The sequence below is a fragment of the Gouania willdenowi genome, chromosome 8 (assembly GCF_900634775.1).
Source record: "Gouania willdenowi chromosome 8, fGouWil2.1, whole genome shotgun sequence".
NCBI classification, from domain to species: Eukaryota; Metazoa; Chordata; class Actinopteri; order Blenniiformes; family Gobiesocidae; genus Gouania; species Gouania willdenowi.
Genome location: NC_041051.1, coordinates 18,008,201 through 18,013,033, shown reverse-complemented (window position 1 = coordinate 18,013,033; position 4,833 = coordinate 18,008,201). Strand labels below are relative to the sequence as shown.

The window sequence follows — 4,833 nt, the reverse complement described above, 5'->3', positions numbered from 1 at the left end:
TTTTTTGGGGGGGGGGGCGCGGGGGGGTTCAGGTCGACTGATTTTTCTCGCCTATCGTTTGGTGTGTGAGCGATGGTATCATGGTCTCTGATTAAGTCTGTTATGATCATTCAATAAACTCATCTCTTTTATAGAAAAACAGAAAATGAAGTGAGTATTGTCTTGAAGTTTGGAATATAGGACCTCTAGTTGTATAAAAAAACCTTTATTTGGCTTTAAAAATGGCTTCTAATTGTTCTTTTTTTTTAATATCATATTTCCTTTGCATTTGTTTTTGAACCTGTATAATCTCTGAAATGCAGTAGACGAGGATATACTGTATATATATCTAAAGATGAAACGACAATCTTAAAGATCTTGATTTCATAACTTTTTTGCAACATCAGGTTTCATTAAAAACAATGCAAAAATTAATCTTGATTGTGTGTGGCAGGTTAAAAAAATCAATATTCTCATATTTTAGACTTTAACTTTGTATTATTGTTTTTATTTTTTTTAAGTAACTATCTCAAATGTACTAAATCATATATTCCATTTAATTGAATTTTATGAGAATTTTAATAAATGTTTGGCCACATTAATGATTTTTGGCCCCAAAACAGTGTGAGATATTAGTAGATCAACCTGCTACCATCAATGGTGTAAATTTATTTTGAAAAAACAAACTAGAGGTGAATGTAAAATAAAAACTACAGGTATCAGCATGAGTAGAGCCGTTCGACTAAACATTTGTGATATTGAATTGAAAAGTATTATTTATTCATCTTTATTTACTGTTTGGTCACTGAAACTCCGTATTGTATTTCTTCCAATTTGATTACTTTTAATTTTTTAGATTATTTATTGAATTAAAAATAATACTTGAGTGCTGCTACATCATCGAATATGTTACCCCATACACCTTTAATTATATAATTTAAATTGTAAAACTAAAATATAAAATCGTTTCTCTACATTTTGACCTGAGATAAGTGAAGAACGAAAAAAATTATTATATATATATATATATATATATATATATATATATATATATATATATATATATATATATATATATATAGTTTTTTTTTTTTTTCCCCAATGACAAAGCATCTCTAACAGAATAATTAACTGGATATAGGACTATCTTAAAAATTTAAAATAAAAATAATAAAAGACAGCACTTATTTATTTATTAACTAAGAACAAATAAGCAGAACATTTTAAAGTATCCGTCTTTGTCTCCCTCTAGTGGAATGTATTGAGAACTACAACTAATTCAAACGATAAAAGGTAGCGTTCATATGCCAGCTTCCAGTAAACGATTTTAAAATAACTGCACTAGTATATTGTTACGAACATTTAAATATATATTTTTTATAATAATACAGCACTGGGGAAAAAGGGTGAACCTTTTTCTGGACACGAAATAGACTATATTCAATGTGATTCAACGATATGTTCAGTTACAGTTGTAATAGATGTAATGGTCAGGATTCACCACTAGAGGGCAGTGACAGCGCGAGTTCAGCAAACCAATATTGTTTTTTTCTAGCGTAGACTTCAATTAAAAACACATTTTAAATCAAATTCAAATAGTGTTCAAATGCAAATAAACATTTAACACTCAAAAAATGTTTTTTGTTATTTTATTTTTATAGTGAGTTATTTTCTTGATTTTTTTTAAATGCTATTTTGTATTTAGGCCATTTGTGTTTTTATTATATAATAATAATTAAAAAAAAAAATCTTCAATTATAAAACAATATTTTCGAATCAAATAATACCTCACTCCAATAATAATAATATTAATGATACAAATTAAAAAAAATAAAGAACAAAAGTGTCCCAATGCCATTTTCTGGGGTTGTTAAATATTCATTTGCATTTGAACACTATTTCTTGGATTGAAGTGAAGTTTTTAAAAAATGTGAAAATACTTGTTTTAATTGAAGCAACTTGTTTCTTTTTAATTGAATGGTAAAGACACAAATCTACCTCGATGTGTTTGCCCTTTGATTGACTTGGGGAGAGCAAAGGTTTTACCCATTTTGGAGACCAGAAAATAACCCTGGAACTAAACATGTAACAACCCTGGAACAAACTGTCTCTTGAATGAACATGTACATATACGTATACTATTTAATTGGAATGTTCACCTGCACTATTATTATTATTATTATTATTATTATTATTATTATTATTATTATTAATATTATCCTATTTAGTTTTGCACATATTAGTCTTTAACTACTGTTTATATATATATATATATATACAAATTCCTCGTGTGTATAACATACATTACATGACCAATAAAGTTGATTCTGAGAGTTTACTTTGACCGATAGTTTTAGCGGTACGTGAATGCAGCAGCACTTCCTGCCTGTGGCTGCAGCTGATGCGAGTGAACGTGATTTAGTTCAAACTCAGCATGAGAGACTGACAACAACAGCTGGAGCAACAGCTGGAGCCTGGTTCACTTCTGACTGGATGGAGGACAATTTACTACTGGCGGTAGGTTTTATTCAAAGCTTTTACTTAGTTTTGTACAAAAGTGTAATTTAAAGAGTACATCTTGCTTTCAAAGTACAATGGAGCACCTAAAGGGTTTCATTTATTCTGCTGTAAAGCTTCATATCAATCATTGTCTGTGATAAGTTATTTATTTATTTATTTGTTTTTAAAAATTGAAAAAAACAAAACTCCTCCTCCTCTTCTTCTTCATGTTCGTCACTCAAACTCAGTTTTGATAACTCAAGTGTAAATGTCATGGTGATAAAGAGGTTGAGTTTCCGTTTTAAACCCACACTTAGCGTTTCCCCAAAATATAAAGAAGTGCACTTCAACATTCTAAATGATCATTTATCCATCAAATTATTTTATCAATACAATATTTCAACTGGATGTGGACAATTGTTACTTATTTAGAAATAACAAAACATTTATTTTATGTGTGTGAAATACTCCAATCTATATGGAGATCTCCATGTGATTTGCTGTTTTCTAAAGATATAAATATTTGTTTCGGGTCATTTTGAAATATTCAATTCCCTTAAAAATAATAATAAGTCAATTTTTGATTAATAATTTAATTATAATAACAAATTATTATATGCACAAATGCAAATATGCTAAAGATTTTTTTTTTCCAACCATACCTAGATAGAATGTGAAAATGTCCATGCAAGAAAATTATTATATTATTATAATTAGGCTAAATTTGTACTGTATATATATATATATGAATAAGAGGTGAGTAGACTTTTTATATTCAGTATATATACAAAAAACAACTTGTGTATATTTTTTTTATTTATTTTAGAACTTGTATTTTCCTTTTGTGTTTACTCTTGTCATTTTGGTTGTTGAACTGTATTTGGTGGCGTATTTAGTTCATGTTTGTAGCTGTTGTGCATTGATATATAATTGAGGAAGTTGTTGCATATATATATATATATATATATATAAGCGCTCCGATACCCGCTCCAGCACTTCTATCCATAGGTGACTCTGGTTCACACTCTAACAAAGTAGGTGGCTGTAATGCACCTTAACATCACTTGATGAAGCCTTTTCTAACATTCCACACTAGAAAATAAGTAATAAAAGTATGTATGATTCGTGCTGACATTGTATCGGATTGGTATCAGCCAATAATCAAGGCTGCAATTTTAGTATCGTATCGGAAGTGAAAAAGTTGTATCAGGACATCCCTACTATCCACACACTTGTTATTGTTTTTGGCCAAAAAACTGCACTTTACTGTTAAACACATATTCTGCTTTTTTCACCCATCTCCATTTGTTCTAAGAACCCCAACAACATATGAAAAGTCACTTTCTGAGCAGTTCTAAAATCGGGGCTGTTTTGGGGCCTACTTATGCATATTCATGAGTGGGGGTGTCTGTAGACAGACTTCATGCCTCTCTCTTGCCTCTCAGTGATCACCAAAGCGATTTATTTTTTTTTGTTGTTGCTATCCCCACACTGTTGTTATTGTTTTCAGCTAAAAAAAAAAACTGCACATTACAGTAAAACACATGGCTATTTAAGCGGCTATTGTGATTGTGAGTCAGACAAACGCTGCTCCACGGTGTGTGTGTGTGTATGTGTATGCGGCAGCAGCAGAGTAAATCAGCAGCTGCTGCTTCAAACACTCACCAGAGCTGCTACATCACTGTTTTCTCCACTTCTCCATTACTTATTACTGGAATAGGCCATTCATGGTGACAGTCCACTGTGTTGTCCAACTGCCACGTCACACTGGGTCACAAACACATCAGATCATCTCAAATGCGAAATGAGGCGGTATAACGGGTACTAAAAATGAAACTGCTTTGCGATATAATGGATACAAAAAATGTTGCTGCCCATTGCTCCTCAGGGAGGGGTTAAATGCAGAGAACACATTTAGTGTATGTAGCTTTACATATATGACAATAAAGTAGGGCTGAAGTTAACCAAGGAAATGGTCGGTCGACCAAGACTATGGCACACGTAGCGATTAGTCGTTAAAAAAAAAAACAACAGAGAATGCATGAGCAGGTGCAGAGGAGGACGAGGAGAAAGAAAGCGAGACAAATATTTAGTTTTGTGGCGCCGATTTGCTTTTATATGAACCGTATTCAAACTCTGATCAGAACCCGACAAAGCAAAAGTGAAACCTACAGGTCCGACAGACATTAGGTATTTATATCAGAGCAGAAACCGACAATTAAAACCTATTTTTTCCTCATACAAATGGCAAATTTACATTTGTTCTAGTGGTAAGCCTGCTTTCATTACTAAACAACTGTTAACGTACACATCAGATCAGCGCACGGGGAAACAAACGCACATCAAACACAGGTG

The 4,833-nt window shown here is 31.7% G+C and overlaps 1 protein-coding gene across 2 annotated transcripts in view; it reads left to right on the top strand.

The window, feature by feature from the left end:
- Positions 1 to 2,374: 2,374 nt before the first annotated feature.
- lpar2a (lysophosphatidic acid receptor 2a) overlaps positions 2,375 to 4,833 on the top strand; it is a 36,454-nt gene continuing 33,995 nt past the window's right edge. For both annotated transcript variants that reach the window (XM_028454943.1, XM_028454945.1), the window contains exon 1: positions 2,375 to 2,496. The gene's annotated coding sequence lies outside the window, so the exon portion shown is untranslated. The remainder of the gene's footprint in view (positions 2,497 to 4,833) is intronic.